The sequence below is a fragment of the Peromyscus eremicus genome, chromosome 4 (assembly GCF_949786415.1).
Source record: "Peromyscus eremicus chromosome 4, PerEre_H2_v1, whole genome shotgun sequence".
In the NCBI taxonomy this organism is placed as follows: domain Eukaryota; kingdom Metazoa; phylum Chordata; class Mammalia; order Rodentia; family Cricetidae; genus Peromyscus; species Peromyscus eremicus.
The window spans coordinates 56,033,946-56,056,437 of record NC_081419.1 but is presented as its reverse complement, the minus strand read 5'-3'; the positions used below and the strand labels follow the sequence as shown (position 1 = coordinate 56,056,437).

Below are 22,492 nucleotides of genomic sequence, written 5' to 3'. Positions count from 1 at the left end.
TTGCCACACACGCAAGCCTGGTGACCTGAGTCCAATCCCTAGCACCTACCTAATAAATAATAAAATTTGTTTGAACTAAGGATTGAAAAACATATAATTCTTCTATGATATTCTCTACCATTTAGCTCTACACTAGTGCCTCAACTATCTGATGGGTAGGTGCTAGGTATTCTTTTTATGACACAGTGTATGCCTCTCCTCTTACAAGGTAGGGTAAGAGACAGGTAACAAGGTTTTCTTAGAATTGTGATTTAGTTGAATTGTCTCATTTTTATTAGGTTGATACAGATTTTTTTGTATGTTTACTTTGTTCTCCTCAATGTCATTATATAACCTAAAGTATGATATTCTTTAAAACATTATTATTGATTTTGTTTTGTTTACTTTGGGGCAAGATCTCATTGTATAGATCAGGCAGGCCACAGACTTATAGTCCTGTCTTACTCTCCTATGTGCTAGAATTTTATGTGTGGGCTATTACAGCTAGCTTTAAATATTACTATTAAAACAAACCAATGAAATTATGATTTTGAAAAAACAAATCAAAATCTGGATTTCAAAAACCTAAATTGTACTCAACAGTGTCCCCTGTATTCCTCACCCACGGTAACCTTCAGACTTCAAGTTCATAGAATTAGATTAATCCTGGGTTCACCACTACCCCACTCAAAACTTATTCATTCATCTAACCATACTACCTATGATAACAAACTGTTTTATAGTTAGTATTGCACTTGATATAATACAATATTCTGAAGCTATTATAATTAACGATATTAACTAATAGGGACAATGGTCTGGAATGTTTTTTAAACTGACCAGTGGAAAAGAACAGAGGATCTCTAATGGATTGGTGTAATTGTGAGTTTGCATCTGGAGGTAATATGGAAGATCACTGGCAAAAAGAGAAACTATTGAATAAGCTGAATCAGAGAGAATATATGGGTTACCAGCATCAACTATAGCTGGATTAAGAACTTAAAAGTCAAAAGGTAGACTTGAAAACTTTAAAAAAGAAAATATAGGTGAATCTCTTTAAGTTTTTACAGTAAAATATAAAGTGCTAACTTTGAGAAGATTGACAGATTTGACTACTCTAAAATTAAGAACTTGGGTTCATCAAGTCATTTCATGAGCAAACAAAGCAAAGCAAAACCAAAGACACGACTTGGGGGAAAATTTTGGCAATAGACATCATTGACATGGATCCATATAAAAATTTGAAGAATTCTCATAAGTTAGAAATGATGAATGCTCCCCTTTCTCCTGTTTCACATATGTGCCCCTGCTCTCTCATTTCGCATTGGCTCTTGACTCCCTCATTCAACCAACAAGAAGCAAGGAGTTACCTGAATAAGCTCCTCATTTCTGCCAGAGGGGGTACATCTGCTCCTATCAGCTTGGCCAGCAACATCATAGAATTCCTCCTAGAGCCCAAGGCTCCTAAGAACCTTCCTGAGGAGGCCATCTCTCCAGTGCTCACTCCCTCAAAATTCAGAAAGAGTCAGTTAGAACCTGGTTACTATCTTTACAAACTATTCTTGAGTTCTGGTTTTCCAGCTATCCCACCTACCCTATTACACGCCAACTTTCCCTCCGTGTAAGAACTCTATGGCATTTTGTTTCCATGACCTTTGTTCTGCTTGGCTTTTCCATCCCTTAGCTAAACACCAAGGTTAGGGTTGTGATATTATCTAGTGAGTGGAAGTCTATTTCGTGGACTGATTGCAAAATAAAGAATTGGCTCACTTTAGTTATAACCTTTCAAAAACAGGACAAAGCATGGCAGACTTCTCCATAGAAGTAAAAATAAAGAAAGGAGGGCAGCTCGAATAAATAAGTGCCTACCAGAGATCTTAGACAACTTATGCAGACATATGGAAAAGGCATAAAAATATCAATTTACAAAGAAATTGTGAAGGAGGAAGAAAGCTATGTAAACAAGCCAAATGAAGGGAAAGTTACATATTAGAGTGAAGAAACAATAAGCAGCAGGTTTCCAAAAACATTTCAAATGGCCACAAAATGAACAAAATGATGGCACAGAATGAAGGTAAATGACTGGACTAATTAGGATTATGAGCAAGGGATTGCTTAGGAGAGAAAAACCCAGATGTGTTTATACCTCTTACTTGAGAAATAGCAGGTGGAGGAATACCTCTATCAGGCAACAATTTTCCCGGGACAACAGATGTAGGCAGTTGGGGAAAAAAAAGTTACCTGCAAATAAATTAGAGAAGACAGCAGTTCCAGATCAGCTATGCTCATGACGGTTATGAGAAAGGAACTGAGTGATGGAGCACTGACTTAGACATTTTAAGATGCTGCCAGGGTCACAAGAATTTCAGACTGTTCAGAATTTAGCAAGGTAGGAAAGTTTCTATTCACTAAAGGTTATAAAAGTTGAGCAGCAATTTAAGTTTGGGTATTTAAGGTCCTGCAACTTCTCTGTAAATTATCACTTCACTCAAGCATCACTTTCTTACAGAAGAATACAGTCTAATGAGGGGTCGCTTGTTTTTTAAATTGAGGCTGTTATGTTACTCATGCACCCAACGATCCTAATTATAAATCCAAGGTTGTGGACAAGGAACTTTTATAACATGAATTCTAATGTCAATATTTCAGCACAATTACCTTACATTTGCTTCTCAGGTGCCTATGATCAGACTTTTTTGTGTGCAAACATACATGACAACTGTTATTGGGAAGTAATTCCATGTTGAGTGCTACATGAAGCCTGGCTGCACTAGCTAGAATTCGATCAAAGCAGAAAGGAGTTTCCAAATACATCCTGCATCCTGTATGTATATGCAGTGATGTGGACACATCAGTAACTCATTGTGCCACTGTGCAAGGCCTGATGGAGAGATGTGCAAGGCCTGATGGAGAGGTCCACGCAAGTGACAAGTGTGGAAGCTTTGCACTCGGAAGATCTGGTTCTGAGTCCCAGCTTTGTCATGTACTTGCTGAGTGATGTCAGGGAAATCAGATTCTCTTCCACATGCCTGGTTAAGTGGGATCAGAGTTGAGTGTGAGGGTGGGGTGTTTCTTTATACTCTGTGTATGAGAATACAGTTTGATCAAGGAAATACTTCAAAATCACAAACAACTAAAATGAGGATAATCAAAGAAAAGGAAAACTGCCAGTGTTAATGATGCTGTAAGGAGATATTTGATATGTTTGAAGTAGATTGAGGCTTGATGACTGTGGTTGAAGGGAAGGTGAGAAGCTGCAGACAATAAATTGGGGGCGGCCTTTCCCAAGAAGTGTGTTGTGTGCATGCAATCTAAAGTAGAAAAAGAGGTTCCCTTTTGTTGTTATTGTTTTGTTTTGCTTTATTGAGTTAGTCTCGCTGTGTAGCCTGAGCTAACCTGGAACTCACCACCCTCTTACTTACTCTGCCTCATGCTTAGATTACAGGTATATGCTATCATACCTGGCTCGACTAGGCTTTTAAATGGCAGACTGTATCTTGTGTGGTTTCACATGCCACGGCCTACTCTAAGTCACTTCCGAGCATAGTGTTGAGGACAAGGAAGTGCTTGAAATACTAAATATGTAGCAGTGACAAAGGAACAAACAAGACAATGGCTTTAGGGAAACTGAAGAGAAGAGACAGTTTTCTGTGTTTCAGTTGGTTTTGATTTGGATATATTTATTTTTAAGATTGCCTTGAAATGAGTAGAGTGGCCATAGAGAAGTGGTCATTCTCTTAAATGATGAAGGCAGGCTAGAGGCCACAAAGCTAAGAATGCAGAGGGATATCCTGTAAGAAGCAAGAGAAATGGACATTAAGAATACATGGAGGTGGATGCCTTGGATAGGAAAAGAAAAATTCTGAGGTGTGCTTTGTGGTGAGGAAGAACAATGCTCCATCACATTTCACACTCCAGGAACTCGAGAGTTAAGCCTTGCCTGCTGCCTAAGAGGGGGAGTTTGTGACTTGGATTTAGCTGACTGCTAAATTAATGCGGGGTAAGAAATAGATAGTTGCAAAGGACCTGGCTAGGGATATCAGGATGTCAGCAGCAATGAAAAGTGAAGACAGAATGTGACCTACAGGTTAAGGAGAAGAGAGAGGGAGCTCTGAGTACGGTGTTCAGTTGTTCCTTCGTTCTGTGTGCAAGACAAAAATGATGTGCCGATTCCCTCCCTCACCCAGCTCTCACCTCAAGTGACCCAACGTGATGCTGCACTGTTTAATTTCTTTAAATGGAAAAAGTTAAGTGGGGATCTGGGCAGATAACTTTTAAAAATTTCTTGCAAGAAAAAAGTTTTGAAATAAAGTTGAGGAAAACAAACATGGTGAATTTGGAATCACTGAACACAAACACACATACACACACACACACACAAAAAAAAAAAAAAAAAAAATTGAATTTCTCCAGAGACGGCACAGCTGTCTTGAGAATTACAAGTTCTCCATAGCAGTGAAGCTAATTCAGGTTTGGGCTACAACAATTACTAGTGATTAAAGCCAATGGATTCTTATTTCAGGATTCTTAGAGAGTTTAAGTGGCATTCTACTGCTAGCCAAGGTAGGCTGTGACTTGTCCAACTGTGTTTGATATTTATTACTTTTATTAAATAATACCCCTACCCCGTGTGTGTGTGTGTGTGTGTGTGTGTGTGTATGTGTATGTGTGTGTGTGTGTGTGTGTGTGTGTGTGTGATGTGTAAGCCATGGGCTGATATTAGGTGTCATCTTCTATTGCTCTCTTACATTTACTTTATCTATCTATCTATCTATCTATCATCTATCTATCTATCTATCTATCTATCTATCTATCTATATATCATCTATCTATCTATCTATCTATCTATCATCTATCTATCTATCTATCTATCTATCTATCATCTATCTATCTATCTATCTATCTATCTATCTATCTATCTATCCTGAGGCAGGCCTCTTACTGATCCTGGAGCTTGTCCTTTTGGCTAGGCTGGCTGGCCAGCAACTCCCTGGACCTGACCAACTCTACCCCTCCCAGTGCTGGGCTTACACATGCACAACGCTCCTGGCTATTTTTTATGTGGGTACTGAATGTCTGACCCCAGCATTTTTACTTGCACAGCAAAACCTTACCTATTGAGCCATATTCCAAATCCTCCAGTCAATTGCTTTTAAGGGGATTTTACTAGTTTTACAACCAATGTTAAGATGCAAATACAAATCACTTCCACTGATAAGATTAGTGACGCTCAGTACATTAATTTACTTATCATTCCACCATTGCTGGAAACTTAGTGTACTTGCAATGCTTTCCCATTCAAACCAGGGTACAATGCGTAGCTTGGTACATTCTGCTTTGCTTAAGTATTCTAGTGTGTTTCTAAGATAATGTCGAATGGCTGTGTTGAAGGGCATACACACCAATAGAGTAACTTCCTGAGAGACTGTCTCAATTTACAGCCCCATCAATAGTGCATGCGTGTATGCTCCATTGTTTAATTGTCTCGTATAACATAACCATATCCTTAGAATGTCGAAAAGAACTTTTTGCCTTACATTTTCAATTCAGGAAAATTTAACATATGTGAAAGAAATCTCAGATGGTACACACCAGACAATACAATATGCCAATGCATCTAAGCATATATCAGCCAACTTTTATAGTGTGCTTGAAATGCTATATATCAATCAGGACTTCTGAAAAATCAATGAATATGGATGGTTTTCTCACTCTATTCAATCTTTCATTCCCCAATTTATTTTGCTTTGCTGTGATGTATATATATATATATATATATATATATATATATATATATATATATATATTCCTTTCCTCTTCTTTGTAATGTGTGTGTGTGTGTGTGTGTGTGTGTGTGTGTGTGTGTGTGGTGTGTACATACATATTTGAGCAAGTACGTGCCTGTGTATGTGGTAACCAGGGGACAATCTTAGGTGTCATTCTGAGGAACACTGTCACATCTTTTGAGTCTTTCATTGGCTTGAAGCTCACAGTTAGGCTAGACTAGCTGGCAAGCACTAGTGATCTTATTTTCATCTTATTCCATGTTGGGAGTTAGTGTGTACCACCATGCCTAATTTCTCAAATGGACACTGGAGATAGGATTTAGGCCCTCACACTTGTGAGATAACCACTTTCCTGAGTGAGCCATCTCTCCTCAGTTCCTTTTCTCCCTTCTCTTCAAACTACAGCTAATAATTTTCTACATCACTAAAAATGCTAACAAACATCAATAAGAAGAGTTACAAAACAGCTTTCTAATGGGATGTGTTCAACTGTCCTCTATGTAGTCTTCAGTGTTTCCTGTCATTCATAAAGCTACGAGAAAAATTTTTTGTGTGGCACTCCCTCACATAGTCAGTGTTACTTCTATAAGACTTGGTTTTATTTATTTTTATTATATGATTGATCAAAATTGTCTCCTGAGTAAACAAGAAGAATTATTTTAGGTCTTTGGAAAATGTGGCAAGCACCATTTAGAAAAGTTGTAGCAAACAACAGGATGCCGATTCCGCCGCATCTTTATCAAAACTGCTTTATAACTTGTCCACTCATCTGATGCTCTTTTAGGCCATTTCAGTGAGCACAAATGCTGTGTCTATCAGGCCTTTGTTTGGGCAGAGTTGGCCTTCAAATGTATTTTTCCTTCTTGGCTGCAGAGTCTGTCCCTTGGACTACAGATTATCCAGCAACTTCCTTGATTGAAAACAACAAAAAGGCCTTCAGATGCTATTCATTATTCCAGAGGTAACAGTCAGACCTGGAGAATCTTTTCTTTTTTTAAGCAAATAATTTTTCAAAATGTAGTTTTGAATTGCCTGCTGAGTTGACATACCTTGCAAGTTTAGATATTTGTATGTGTTGATGGTTAAATTTGACTATCAACTTGATGGGCTTTAGAATCACCCAGGAGACAGACCTCTGCGTGTTTCAGAGAAGATGTTCCCAGAGAGGTTGAACCGAGACGGAAATATAAAGCTTGAATGTGAGCAGCACCGTCCCACGGAGTAGGCTCCAAACTACCTAGACACTCCCCTCTCCTCTTCCGGACTGTGGATGCAATGACATCAGTTCCCTCCCACACCTGTCATCAGGCCTTCTCTACCACAACGGATTGTGCCCTCACACTGTGAGTCCAAAGAAAACCTTTCTTCCTTCCATTGCATTGGTCTTGCATTTTATCCCAACAACAAGAAAAGTAATGCATACAATAAGTAAAGCAAGAAACTTTTCTTCCAAGGTGTGAAATAAGTGTAAGTGGATGACAGGCTTACACATGAAGAATCTCACTGAGGTCGATTCCAAAAGCTTCCTGATAGTGCCAAAGCTAGCAGATAGGGCAACAGAGGCACAGGGGATTCAGCCTAATGTCTCCAGACCATTCTGCAGGAAGCTGGGGGTACCTGTCAGTCTTGTACTTAGACTCTCATGTTTCTTTGTAAACCAGTTCTCTTGCTCATCTCATCTTTCCTTTTTGTCGCAATTCTGCTAGGTTGATCTCTTTCAAGGGATCTTTTTCAGAAACCCCCACCCCCAAGCTTCAATAATTTCAACCAGTCCTCTAGAATATGCTGATGTTAACATGGAGTTCTTTGGCTAATGTGTGATACTTAAATGATTGTTCACTGTGCTCTAGACTTCAACCCAATAGCTCCTGTAGGGTACTGAATGAAATGCTATCCCCTCGAACAGTTTTAGTAGCTATCATGGGATATCTGGTTTCTGAACGTGCCCAAGTATTGCTAGCTCCTTTTATATATTAATAAAAATATAAATAAACAAACCAACTTTTGGCCAGTAGTTGGGAAGTAAAAAAAAATATGGTAACCAGAAGTCAATACTGAGTTGAGTAGACTATTAGTATAGTATCTATACTAAGGAAAAGAGATGGGGAGAGGAATAGATGAGTTAAGAAAATGAAGGGAGCCGAGCGGTGGTGGCGCACGCCTTTAATCCCAGCACTCTGGAGGCAGAGGCACGTGGATCTCTATGAGTTTGAGGCCAACCTGGTCTACAGAGTAAGTTCCAGGACAGGCTATTTCACAGAGAAAACCTGTCCCGCCCCCCCCCCTCCTGCAACAACAACAAAAAGGCTGGAAACCCCAAGCTGCATTTAACCAAGTATTGAACATCAACTGGTGTGGTGCAGCCCCAGGCCCTGCCAGGGGGCAAATTCAAGCAAAGTGTAGGAAAGAGTCCTGGGCCTCAAGGGCTGCACAGTGTCATTGGAAGGATGAGATGTAAGGCAGCTACCATCTTTATTTAGGAAGTTGTTTGGAGGACCCCTGATGGCTGTCCACATTCAACAGATGTGGGGAGATGAAAGGCTACTATGTATTAGGAACACATAGAGGAACAGGAACCTTCTTCTTCAGTCCTCTTAACTCTTCCTGTGACCCTACCTCAAAGTGACTAAATTGAGAGTTAAGTCCAAAAGCTTGGTGACAGTGGCTGTTTTACAGAAGACGCACAGCCAACTGATGGTTCTTCCGGGGCACTCTCTAGAAAGTGCTGAAGAACGCATAGGGTGAGATTTCCACTTCCAGTAGAACTTACACTCTAGTCAGCATTTTCTTGTGAACCTTAAAAAGTAACACATGAAGAGCTTTTGAAAGAACAGACGAGCCTCAGACAGCCATGGCTCTGTCCACTGGTGATTTTGGCATATCCCAAACTTGCTGATTTCTCTTTCCTCATCTGTAAGATGGTGTTATTATTTTCTCCCTCAAAAGCACACATTGTACCCGGAACATGGTGTTCCTCAGTCAAGGCTAAGCATTGAGACGTACATCAACACGGCAAATTCAACATTATGGCAAAGGTCAAAATAGAAAAGTATTTAAAAACCACAGTTTGAACCCAAAGGATCTTGGTCTTTGGGGGGGTCCTCCACATTTACAAGGCAGTTGTGAGTTAAGTACACAAGGGAGCCAAAGAACTAAGCCTAGGAAAGAAATCAACGTTTTTTGAAAGGAGTATTAGCACATTTTCAGACCTTTAAAAGTGGAGTGAAATCAAAATTGCAAATGCAATTCAAAGATTAATTATGTTATATTGTCTCAGAGCCAGGAACCACACAGGGGAATGTATGTAACTAACCTAATCATCTTGAGACCTAATCAGGAGAGGATCTGGGCAGGGTTGTGAAATTCTACAACCTTCTTCTCAGGGCCCAGGGCTGTCCTGGCTTGGTTGGCAAAGGGACAGATGCATAGAGAGACTACTGTTTTCACTGAAAAACTGTGGCTAGGGTCTGGAAGGAATCTTTGTACAATATTGATCACCTCTGGACACAAAAGATATTACCACCTCAGAGAGGGGACAAGAGTGTCATGGCCCTGAACCAATTCCATGAGAGCTCAAGAAAATACATTTTTTTATGAGAAAGGAGGTAAAAACAGAGCTCAGTTATACTCAAGAAGAATACTTAGACAATAAACTTTAAAATTTAGATAAAACATAATGTGTAAATAGGGAAAGTGAGTAAAGGATTCATGTGGCCTTTCTCTGCTAAGAGCATCGAATAAAAAAATGAAAAGAAACTCAATCTCTAGTTAAAATATAATTATAGGCCAAGAGGACAATTCTTTTTCAAAGAATACTAATGATTCACATAAAAAACAACCCCCAAGACAGGGAGAAAAAGAGAACAACTTGGCTCAGGAAGAAAGCTTGAGGTTTAAAATGTTTTTTTTCCCCCCTTTCTTCACCTTCTGAATAGAGAGGCAGACACTAGAATTAGATTTAAGAGATAATAAAAATTCAACAAACTGACGTGGCAGAAATAACTTTAAGATTTCCACCTAAACCAAACTCCTCCACATTTTTGTATTGATTGTTGTAGAGATAAATGTACAATTCAAGTTGGAACTTCCATATAAAACCCAACGCATTGACCTTAAAGGTCTAACAGTGTTTTTATTTTTAAGTAAATGTATGGAGAAAAGGATACTGCAAATTACCTGGTCAATAAAACCACAAAAATGTTTGTTACAATTCATCATTAGCTATCTTGAATGGGCAGAGATCCTTAATTAATATAAGTGGGGCCTCCTGTAAGGCCCAGTGGGTAAAGGTGCTGGCCGCTGAGCCTGAGACCTGAGTTCTATTCCTGTAACCCATACGGTGGAGGAGAAGACCAGTTCCCAAAATTGCCCTCTGATCTCCACACGTCATGACGTGCACACCTGCTCCCCAATAAATAAATGTAACTAAATACAAAATAATAAATTAATTAAAAAATAAAAAAATAAATTATTTTTAACAAATACTTTTTTTTGCTGAATCTAAGTTAGGGCTTTAAAAGAACACAGCTTCTAAAACACAGATTTCACTTATGTTTCATACACTGTGGAAACTGAAAAGAAAAGGAAGATGTAGCATTTGCAGGAATACATCTCTTGCTCCAAAGAGAATAAGAGAAAACTTTTTTTTTTTTTCTGAGCCAAGTATGAGTGACCACTGCTCAGGAACATGGGTTCAAGTTTTCCTGGATGACATCTTCCACCATGAAAGCTCGTACTTGAATTGGTACTGTCACAGAACAAAATAGAGTCATAAGTTAATGCCTTTACCAAATACATTGATTAGGGACATCACGCAGTCATATTATAGCAAAGTAAGGGAAATCTCTGCCATAGGTTTTAGATGCAATTTCATGATGTTCTTAGCTTCTGTGTGGATGGAAGCTAGGTGGATCAAGTCTATGCAGTGATGTATTTCAAGACTTTGATTTAAAAGTCAAGAGAATGTGGGATCAGATACAGAGGTGGATGATTAATGACTTCTAAGAGGACTAAAGATAGCCCCAAATAATTTTGGTTTTCTGTCAGCAACATTGCAACTCTCTGTAATCATGAAGCTCAATTCAGTCTGTGGAATGGTAGCATGGGAGTGGCCTCTCCTCTTCAGGGCTTGTAAACAAATGTAAGTTAATAGCTGATTGAAAATATTCCATACTACTTTTCTTCTAGCTGTAAGCTGCTCTGTCAGAACCTAGCTCATATATTTTCATCTCTAGTATACTTTAGACTTTATTGTCAAACATGGATACAAATCTCTCATTTATTTCCCAAGTATTTGTTAAAATGAATTGTAACAAACCCTCGTGATGTTTTTGCAATTTGCAAAATACTTTCTCATTTGATTTGGTCCTTGGGATACTGCTATAAGGAAGATATTTTTATTCGCTGATGTTAAAGATGAAGAAAGTAGGCCAGAGAGATGTCTCAGCAGGTAAGGGCACTCAGCATGAAGCCTGGCGACCTGAGTTCAATACCCAGGGCTCATATGATGGAAGGAGAGAACTGAGTCCCACAAGTTGTCCTCTGATCTCCACACGTGCTGTGTCATGTGCACACACACACACACACACACACACACACACACACACACCATGATTTTTAAAAAGGTGAGCTTTAGAGAACTTAACGTGCTAGTTAAGTGCAGGTCAGAAGTCAAGGCTTCCAACATGGAAACCTTTCTTCCTCCATCATAAAGCAGTGGAGCTGCCTAAGGTACAGTGACCACTGCAGCTTCCTGGTGGAGACTGTTGGGAAAGTGAAGTAGGATTCATGAAACACTTTGAAGGGATGTATAGTGCCCAGAGAGGCAATGAGGGAAAGAGAAACTGGACAGAGAGATCCACCAACCAATGGTGTCTTGTGTTTCTATATAGCACGACTTTCCAGAATTGCAGTAATGCATTGAGGCAGGCTGCCCATTGCCGGTTGTGGGCCACAGGACGGAAGTCCTAGGCTGGAAAGCCACAGCTAAAGTTTGGGATGCTGGCCTTCTGTTCCACGACAAAAGCGGTTTTCAAAGTATGTTCTCACCCCCAAGACTGGGTGCACTGATGTACGGGTGGCTGCAAAGAAATATAAAATGTCAGCCGAGGCTTGTTTTAGAAGAACGTGCTATATATAAACTCACATGTTATTGTATCATAAAACCAAGTGATTTCTAAAGTTTTCAGTCGGTTGATCGGTTTATCACTATTATGTACTGGGGTAGGGGGGCACGACTAACAAAATTAATTGAGAAGGAGTTTGATTGCTTCTAGCACGACTTTCAGGGGGTATTGAGGAACCATATACCTCATAAACACAAAAGTGGGCCAAGACTTAAATGAATCTCTTCCTGCTCTGTTCCTCCCAGGGAGGGGTGTTTCCATGATGTGCTAGCCTTTGCTTGGTGCTCCCTGTTGAGGGTGACAGCTCTCTGTTACTGATCAATTGTTTGAAGAAAAGGGTGGAGGGCCAGAGAACCAGAAGTTCCCCTACAGCACACAGCTCCGGAAAAGCACAGTCAATACCAAATTAGCCAAGAGACAATCATACTTTTGAAGCAAAGCTTAGCTTTAATTTTCTCTATACATCTCTTCTTTCAGTTTACAGTTGTTTCCATATTCAAGTGTATTTTCCAGGAAGGCATGGCAATTGTTTTGGGACACGGGCTTCTAGAAGCCTTTATCTTGCCTTGGCTTAGGACACCAAGGGCACAGTTCTTTGTCTCTTAAGTCACAGGTTTAAAAAAAAAAAAAAGACTCATCTGCAAATATTTTATGCTTCTTTCAGCTGTTGTTAGGAAATGCAACCCTCAAATTATTTTCTACCATACATCTTAGCTATAAGTGATTAAAAATAGACAGGGAGGAGAGAAGGGTATAGTTGCAGATTGCAGGACATAAAAAATGCACACCCTGCTGAATTGTGCAAGCTATGAGGAGCACTTCTCACAGGTGTTCCAGCCCATAGGGCTTGCTCTTTTTTCTTCCCCCCTCCAAGTACAGTCAAAGGTGTTGGCTGGAGGCCTCCAGAGCCCTCCCTTTCCCCAAGCACCTTAGATTTCTGGGAATGCTGACACTTGTGAGGCCAGTAGCAGCTAAAGGAACCACACTGCTTTCTCCTCTCAAGTGCAAGGGCCTGGAAGCTGGGTGCCTTCCTCATAGAACTCCCCACTGGCCTCAGTTTTCCAGAACCCCATTCTCAGAACTCAGAAGGGGCTTACTTTCAATATAACCTTTACGGACAGGAAGATAGGCTAAGGCCGTCATTTTTTTTTTTTTTTTAAAGACTCATCAAGCAATTAGTTTTTCGTGTTCTTTGGGGGTTATGAATTTTGCAGCGTGCCTCCTGCAGTCATTTCGAATACAGACAGTAGTAATAATAAACATACCAGTAAGGGTCTGTCCTTAGAGTGAGCCTGCCTACCCAGAAGATGGTTGGATTCTAAAAATATAAAGACCATCAGTCAGATTAATGTCCCTTCTCACGCTGGTTACCTCAGGTGCGCTGGCGCCTGCAATAACCTGACATTCCAAGGTGGATTTAAAAAAAAAAAAAAACCAATACGCAAGCTGCTCCTTCAGAAGGCTCTAGAATGCGGTGAGTGTGTGTACGTCAGATCTCAAACCCACCCCGGAAGCAGCACTGGCTTTGGCTGGACTCGAAGGTATTTACTCTGGACACTATGCCAAGACATTAACAGCTGCTGGATTAATTATTTATGGCCTTAGTGTCAATCATCTGAGACAAGATCCAAAGAAATATATTTCAAAGTCAAGTCATCTAGGTTAAAAAAAAAATTTTTTTTTTCTCCGCTGCCTAACAGGGCTCCCTTGTCATTTGTTACCCTTGAATTTCTTCCCAAAGAAGTCATCTCAGAAGACTGAGCCCTTAAAATTATGTTTCCTCCCCCCGCAGTGTTTTCTTTGAAGTGCTTTCCGTCGCCGAAGCAAGCGCCCTGGCTGTGTCTGCACTATTTTCAGAAGATGGCTTACACCGGGGGAACCCCTGACACGGTTTAGTTTTTGAAACTTCAATCAACGAGGCCTGGCAGTGGGAGGCAAGCGAGCCCCTCCCCTGCGCACGAGCCTCGCGGGTTCGCGCTGGGCTGCGAAGCCCTGGGCCCACGCGGGGAGGCTGCTCCGTGTCGCCCGCCAGCTAGCCCCGAGCTGCACGCACGGGCAGGAGCCAATACTTGGTGGCGAGCATCTCCAAGAAGAGTTTCAGTCCGCTTGGCCAATAGGTGACACGTCGGCCCCCGCCCCCTACGCGCGAGGTTTGGCATCCCGGCTTGGGGACCTTACCGCCCCCCCCCCCCACTCCGCCCCCCGCACACACCCTGACCTCTGCTGGAGGCTGAGGGGCGCGTGGGACCCGGTGGCCAGGCGGGCTCCGAGGCTGCGCCGCCCCCGGGCGTCTCCGTGGCGTTCACTCCCCGGCCGCAGCATCCCGCGCCCAGCGCCCCGGCCCGTCCTCACGCCGGTCCCGGTGGCCCGCGAGGACTCGGGCACACGCCCCTTACCTGGGCGAGGCCGGGCGCGCAGGCGCCGAGCGTGGAGCCCGCTACCGGCCGCTCAGCCCGCGCTCCCGCTGGGTCGGACAGTTCCGGGGGCCGCGGCGCAGAGCTGTCGCCGGCGCCACCGCCCCGGGCTGCCGCAGACCGCGGGAGAGCGTCTGCGCGAAACCCCAGCGCAGCCCTGGCGGGAGCGCCGCCTCCCAGGCACCGGCCACAGCCCCCCGGCCTCGGGAGCCGCTGTCCCAGCGCACCCGCCGCCCGCGCGCAGAGGTAAGCTTGGGGCGAGCAGCCCCGCGTCGTCGCCGCGTCCGCGCCGGTCCCCACCGCCTCCGCCCAGGCGAACCATGGAGTTTGCGCTCCGTCCCGCCGCCCCACTTGTAGAGGCGGGCTCCTGGCCGCTGCCCCGGCCGCAGAGGCGAGGCTCCCGCCAGCCCCTCGAGTCGAGGAGTAGGTTGGGGAAGCTGGACGAGCACGGAGTCCCCAGGGTGGGCTGGGGTAAGCCTGGACGGAAGGGGCGCGTAGAGAAGGATGGGGGACGAGGAGAGCCTCGCAGGGGTCAGCGGCAGCGCCTCTGCCCCCGGAACTCCGGGGGTTTGCAGACTCTTTTTTTTTTTTAACTAGAGGGAAATGAGTAATTTGGGTACCGAGGTGTGAGGGGAGGATGACGGTGGAAGCTTAGGGTCCCAAGGGCATTCTGCAGAGAAAAGACCAGGAGATAGGTGGATGGTGAGGTGTAAGAGCAGATGCCCAAAGTTTGTACTTGTTAGGAGCTGCAAAGGGCAGCCTGGGCTAGTGAGAGCTGGTGAAGGTGTCAGCTCAGGGTGGGAGGACTCTGCGGGACGGCGGAAGGGAGGAGGGAAAAGGGAGGGGGAGGACCATCTGTTTTGCCTCTGCTGTGTGAGGGCCTTGGGATGAGGGGAAGGCTAGACGGAGGTCGCTCATGCTTTGCTTCCTATGGCTCTGGAGGACACGCTGATGGCGAATGTCCTGGGTCCTTCAAGGAAAATAAAATGCCCCTGCCCCCATGAGCACAAACAAACAATTTTGGAATGGCCTCAAAAGTTCCTGGATTTGGAAACATTTTCATATAGAGAGGAGGTTGGTGTTTCTTTCTGGCTTTGCTTATCTGATGCGCAGTACACGGAGGCTATTGCAAACTTTGTCACAATGAAGCAAGCAAGATACAGGGAAAATAGATGTCCAAATGGAACAAAAACACTTGTATTGTGGGCTAGACTGGCAGCGCCCATGCGGTTTAGGAAGGGCTGAGAAATGTGTTTATTAAATGAGAGGGGAAGCGTTTCAGAAAGTTACTGAGCCCATCTCAAACGTTTAGGCTTCACCTATCACCCCTCAGTGTTTTGGGGTCTGCTTTTTCCTGTTTCCGTAATCCTTCAATCGTATTTTAATATGTGTGCATTGCGTATGGGCTGTCCTTTCCTGTCATAGATGAATGTCCTTAGAATGTAAAATACTGGCTTGCAATTTTGGCTACTTGATATATGTATGTATGTGTGTGTGTGTGTGTGTGTGTGTGTGTGTGTGTGTATGTATGTACATATAGTGAAATATGTTTATTTGGACAAAGCATTGGCTGTTCAGATTTTATATTTTTCAGTAGTCAGGTATTTGTGGGTTCATCAAATACACTTTTACCCATCTGCAAAAGTGATTTGAGGAAGTTTAAGGTGAAAACCACAAATCAAATAAGCTATTCTTGTAAATCTCCTTGACCTCTCATGGGTGCATTTGTAGTAAATGCTTTTGGAAAGGTGAACTCTCCAAAACAAGGAAGCATTGCTGCCCTTGCTGGCACAGGGCTGGTGATACCAGTGTTTTGCAGTATAATCCCTGAAGCATCTCATTTGCATAATATTATGTTCCGGTTATGTAGGTAAATGATTTAAGAGGGGCCTGATAACCACTATCATTGATATTAAGAAAAACAATGTTGATAGCTTACAGCGTTTTAACGACGTGCAGATCCCCAGGACCAAAGAAAACAGTTTGTCTCTTTGAACTGAGTCAGAGAGAAACCAAATGGAGGCATTTCCTTCTCAGTCAAATTAGAGACAGAAGTGTGGTTAGTGCTTGGCACCCAAGCACAGCAAATAATGAGACCCGACAGCAGTTGGAAGATATCGTCACAAAGTGGGACTGTTGTATGATGATCAAATGTCCTGGCTCTGGGAGTAAAGGGAATCCATCAAAACAAACAACTCCAAGGGATGAACATCTACATAGAATAATGCTGGGTGGTGTTGGGTACCATGAGCAAGACATCCCAACTCTGCTTTTCCCTTCTCCTCCTGACTGAGTTTGAAAATGTTACTGCTTGAACTTTTTTTTTTTTTTTTTTTTAGGATTTAAAAACAATGTTTATTTAATAAAATATTAAAGCTGCACCTCAATGCTTTTATACACAAGTATGCACCTTGCTCTGGCAGCTAAATTTTGTAATTTAAGAGTCACCCAGGTGATGATGATTTTAAAGACGTGAAGGGATCATAGGGAACAGCTGAAGAAATGTACGACAGGGCTGGTGTTCCACAGAGAGTCCAGTTGCTCTGATAAACCTTAAAAGTTTTGTCTGGTGATAGCCACCAGAAGCACCAACCACAGTAAAATGGAACAGGCTTGAATCTAGAAGCTATTTTGGAAAGGAACAAAATGTAATAAATGTTCTATTTATTAAACAGCAAGTTGATTGGTTATTGAATAATGATTCTTGGGCTATTGCTTTTACTCAATTTTTGGGTCAAATTGATAATCATTCTCCTGCTGATCAATTATTACAATTTGCTCAGATGAATTCTTTTATTTTTCCTAAATTAGTAATGCAAACTCCAGTAAAGGATGCTGCTTTAGTGTTTACTGATGGCTCATCTAATGGAAAAGCAGCGTATGTAAATAGATGCATATGACAATTGATACTTAATTCAGGATTTTTGATGGCCAGTGCACAATCTGGAGAAGCCACCAAACATGCAATTGCTCATTGCCTGAAATTTTTCTCCTATATGAGGATACCAAAAGTTATTAAAACTGATAAGGATATGGACATATTAGTAAGGCTTTTTATCAATTTTGTTCTCAATTGCAAATTCAGCATAAAACAGGTATTCCTTATAATCCTCAAGGACAAGGTATTGTTGAGCAAGCCCATGACTGCCTGACTTCCAATGACAGCTGTCTGTCTATCTATCTATCTATCTATCTATCTATCTATCTATCCATCCATCCATCCATCCATCCATCCATCTATCTATCTACATGAAATGACAGTGTTTGTGTGTTGAAATTTCCTGACTTCTGTTTGCTTGTTTTTATTATCATCCCCTCTACACACTATTCACTATTCTTTACCATTTCCACATTTTTGTCTCTGTTCCCCATGGATCTCAATATGATGAATTTACCCAAACTTTTTCTTCTTTATTGTTAGTTTTTTTTTAATCTAATGCTTTCTCTTGATTTTCTTTGATTTGTAGGTTATCTTCTCTTTTTTTTTGTAGATTTTATCCAGCACTGTCCTTTATTAATCTAGATCATTTCTCCCTAAAATGACATCATAGTTGTGCATGCCTCCTAAGCTTCCTATTTACATGGTGAAACCCCAGAGAGGGCCTTGCGCTGCTCTCAGGTGCCTTAAGTCTACCGTCTGTTTTCTAAAACTAAACTTAAACTCTAAGCACCATCTTTCTTTTAAATGAGCAGGGGTGACTTTGTGTCAATTTTCACATTTCTCCCAAGCACCCAGAACCTCCCGCATGCCTTTTCTTTCCACACGTAATTCACAAACAGCCCCGGTCTCCCTCTCCACAATGCCTCTCGAGAGTCTCATCCTCGTGTTCTCCGTGTGGAAACTGCTGCCTTTGTTCAAGCTCATCTTTTTCTAGAGACTACCACCCTCGCTGATTAGTTTGCCATCTCTTGTCTCTCCCGTCCCTACTGCCTTTCATACTTGCTTTGGGAGAACAAGCTGTCTAAAAGGTGCTCACTAGTCGACTCCTCTGCAGTGCCCAGTAACACAAACCTCTGCTCTCAGAGCGAGATCCTTCGCTGCTCGCAGCTTGAGCTCTGACCTCGTTGACTTATTTATTAAGTGAATCTGCCCTGTGCTGGGCCCAGCCTTGGCTGAGAATTTTGAAAACCTCTGCTGATGTTCAGTGATAGGCTGACAATTTTTCAACGTTGGAACCCACTGCTAAAATGTCGTCTTAGGTGGTAGAAACGGGGCCCCGGCAACCCCACTGGCTTGGAGCTCCTCCGTTTAGTCCTCCGAGGTGTAGTCAGGTGCTTCCTTGCCACAGTGTGACCTGCCCTGGGCTGAAGGCGATGGCTGTCTTAACCCACAGCAGGGTTCTGGTCTGCACCCCTGTGCTCATGCTGTCCCCTCCATCCCGAACAGACCTCTCATTCCCATACGGCCACTTCCACCTGTCTGAGAGAGGCAGGGCAGTTGCTGCACGCTTCTCGATCTCCCTTTGAACTACAGCTCTGACTCCGGCAAACTCTATTACCTTCGATTTCCCTTCTCTGAAGTGCCAGTCAATTACGTGTTTTCTGCATTTGTACTTAAGAGCTCTACAGTAACCTGGCCTCACCTTAGCCCGTCATTTCCTGAAAATACTTAGCCAGGGGCCTGGCCTCTCATAGGACACCAGTAGATAATGAAACTAGTTGGATGAAGTTCTTCCTGGTTCTGGAGCCTCAGTTTATATAACTGATATTATTTAAACACTTCAATTTGGTTCTTAGAGTAGAGGCTGTGTTTCGTAAACTTGACTATGCACATAAACGTAAATGTTATTGAGTGTAGATTCTGGTTGAGCAGGGACTTGGATGAGGCCCATGATTCTGCATCTCTCACAGACTCCCAGGGAGTGTGGAAGAAGCTGGTCCTAGAGCCACGCTTTCCCCATGGAGGCCGAAGGTGGTGGTAAAACAGGCTTGGGAGTCTCGAGCAGTGACTGCCTCTCTCTTGGTGACTGTACAGTTGGTGCTTGCTTCCATACTACTTCCTATCAGGAAAGGACAGATATGGATATGTGTCCCACGGATGAGTGGAGGGGTGGGCGTTCCCCTGTGATTTTGGTGCTACATTATTGCAACTGGACTTGACCCCATTGCGGGTTTTCTCCGGCCAGATAATAGTGCTGTGTTACACGTGCCTCATTTTCCCAGGGCTGCACATCCTGGCTCACTTTCTTTCTTACTCTGCGTTGATCCCCCTCCTTGTCTTTGTGCACACTCTCTCTCTCCTTCTCCCTTCCCACCCTCTCTTGAAATTCTCTTCAGGTGCCTTGGCGGACTCGCTGCCCCACCCGTTCTTCTACCGTATCCAGACGTTTTCAGGGCACAGGAGACGTGAGCTCTCTATTTGCCTTGGTTGCCAGTGGGAGACCCCAGACAAAACTGTTTTCTTTCTGGGTTCCTCCATCCCCTGTCAGTCGAAGGTGTAGGTGACAAAACTTCTTGGGTCTGCTTCAGGACCAAGGCAGACACCATGTGGATCTTCCATCCCTTGGGGTGGCAGACAAATGCTGAGCTGGGCAAAGAAACGGGCTTGCTGATCTGCTCAAGCTGGTGTGTGTTTCTGCCTGTGTTCTTGCACCATGGTCCTGTTCCAGCTAAACAACTTGAGCTTCTATTGTTGGAAACAATTCATTGTTTGCTTGCCTTACTTCTTTTCTTTCTTTCTTTCTTTCTTTCTTTCTTTCTTTCTTTCTTTCTTTCTTTCTTTCTCTCTCTTTCTCTCTTCCTTCCTTCCTTCCTTTCTTTTTCTTTCTTTCTTTCTTTCTTTCTTTCTTTCTTTCTTTCTTTCTTTCTTTCTTTCTTTCTTTCTTTCTTTTCTCTCTCTCCCCTTCCCTCCCTCCTGCCCTCTCTCTTTCCTTCCTTCCCTCCCTTCCTCCCTCCCTCACCCTTCCTTCCTTTCTTCTCTTCTCTCTCTTTGTTTGTCTCTCTCTGTCTCTCTGCCTGTCTCTCTGTCTCTCTCTCTCTGTCTCTCTCTCTCTCTCTTTCTCTTGGTTTTTTGATACAGGGTTTCTGTCCTGGAACTTGCTCTGTAGACCAGGCTGGCCTTGAACTCACAGAGATTTGCCTGCCTCTGCTTCCCGAGTGCCCACTGACTGGCTGCTTTCTTAAATAATTTTTTTTTCCAGTATTAGGGATCTGAATCTAGATCTTCACTTACACTAAGCAAGAGATCTATTGCTGAGTTACTGCTCCAGCCCCTTTTATTTTTTAAAAATTTTATTATTATCTTTATTACATTTAATTAATTTATTGTGTGCATGAGCATGTGCATAGACATGCTCACACATGTGCATGAGGGTGGGCATGTGGCACTTAAAGGACAACTCGTGGAAATGGCTTCTCCCCTTTTTTTCTACTACGTGGGGTTCAGGAATTGAATTCAGGGTTCCAGGTTTGGTAGCAGGTGCCTTTTACCCATTGAGCCATTTTGTCAGCCCCCTCTTTTTACTGTTTTATTTTGAGACCGGGTCTCACTAAGTTGCATAGGCTGGTCTTGAACTTGGAATCCTCCTGCCTCATCCTCCCACATAGCTGGCATGACTAGACCTGACATATTTGTATTTCTTAAGAAAACGGCTGTTCCCTGCATCTCTAATTCAGGTTTTGTAATCCTTAGGTGCATACTAAAAATCACTTCAAGGAACTTGAGCAATAAAAATGCTTATCAGTATTTTAAAAAAATCTCCCGGAGTGATTTTAGTCTCCAGCCTGAGTGGAACACTGCATCTTCTGGCAGGTAGAGTGGGTGTCATATGGCGGCTGAGAATACATAGTATTTTTCTAAGGCAAACTGTTCACCCTGCCAATCCCAGGAGTGCAATTTGAAGGCCCTCATCCACTAAGGGTTAGCCTAGTCAACACTACCCTCTCTCCTCATTCAGCTTCAAGAGGTTTAGCCCAGTGTGATCAGTTTGAAAAGAAATTTATGAGCATGTTTCTCAGAAGGCAGTGAAAAAAATGGGGAAGGCATATATAGTAATAAAAATTCAACCACCCTTTGGTATTTGATTCATTTGGTGCCACATCAACTCTATGATCTCGTAAATAGCAGAGATAGATTAAAATACTTATAAACTGATACAGAAGGATGGCTAGACTTTTTTTTACCTACTTTATGAAAAATGACTTAGCTCTTTAATAAAGACAGTTCTATCATCAACAAATAAAAAGGATTGAAATTCATGGGCCTGAGAGAGCATTTTATTTTGGTAATAAATATGAATGTGCAAAGCATTTACATTTCTGAGTTTATAATAGGAAATGGAATTTAAAAATAAAAAAGCACACACAGAGATATTCTGTCCTATGCTAAAGCCAATCAACATTCCCCCCCCCCTCTTTTTGGCTGGGATTCTGAATAGCCATTATGCTGTTATGTTATCATTGTATCAGCAAAACAAAGCTTAGATAAATGGAAAGAACCAGTAGTAACTGGGGGCTGATATTCCACTCTCTCTTCTTCATACATTTGAGAATAAATAAAAAAAGGTATTTTGTAATCTTAGTGGGCCTGGCAGGGGTGGCAGGATGTGATTATCAGGAATGTTATGTGACCATGATTATCAGGGATGCTGTATAATCATGATGATCAGGGATGCTATATGGCAGTGATTATTAGGGATGTTGTGTGGCCATGAATATCAGGGATGCTATGTGACCCTTTTGTCAGTTAGAATACAAAGTTCCACTCTGGTAACTTTTTAGTCAGAACAAATGTTTTCAGCTAAGTGCAAACTAACAGCCCATTATTTATTTCCACATTGTGATGTGTAGGTTTTTAGAAAAACACAATAAAGATGAGATAGGATATGAAAAAGTACATTGGGCTCCACTGAAGAGTGTTGTGAGAAGTGCTGAACTCATTCTTCTAACTCTTTACTTGAGTAAACTAGTGTGAAATTCTACAGAAAGTTGTGATGTTTGATGTGTTTTCCCTAAGAGGTCTGTCTCATGCTTAACCTATGAAGTAAGGTTTTGTACCCCCAAGCCTGGACACTTGGTCAGCTTACACTGATTTCCAAACATGGCTCAAAGTCCAGTTCTTTTCAGGTTTAACAAATTGTTATTTCTTTGACATGTCAGAAAAGGGTGTGGAAATGACCAGTTAGGCAGGTGACCATTAAGTCATGGTGTCTTTAGGGTTAAAAGTGACCTTTGTACAAAATTCTCTTTG

The 22,492-nt window shown here is 42.4% G+C and overlaps 1 protein-coding gene across 3 annotated transcripts in view; it reads left to right on the top strand.

Moving 5' to 3' along the window:
- Nucleotides 1–14,325: 14,325 nt before the first annotated feature.
- The window catches only part of Znf385b (zinc finger protein 385B), a 401,032-nt gene continuing 392,865 nt past the window's right edge, over nucleotides 14,326–22,492 (top strand). Inside the window, exon 1 of one of the 3 annotated variants that reach the window (XM_059260779.1) lies at nucleotides 14,326–14,550. The gene's annotated coding sequence lies outside the window, so the exon portion shown is untranslated. The remainder of the gene's footprint in view (nucleotides 14,551–22,492) is intronic. The other 2 variants (XM_059260776.1, XM_059260777.1) reach the window with 2 other exon arrangements.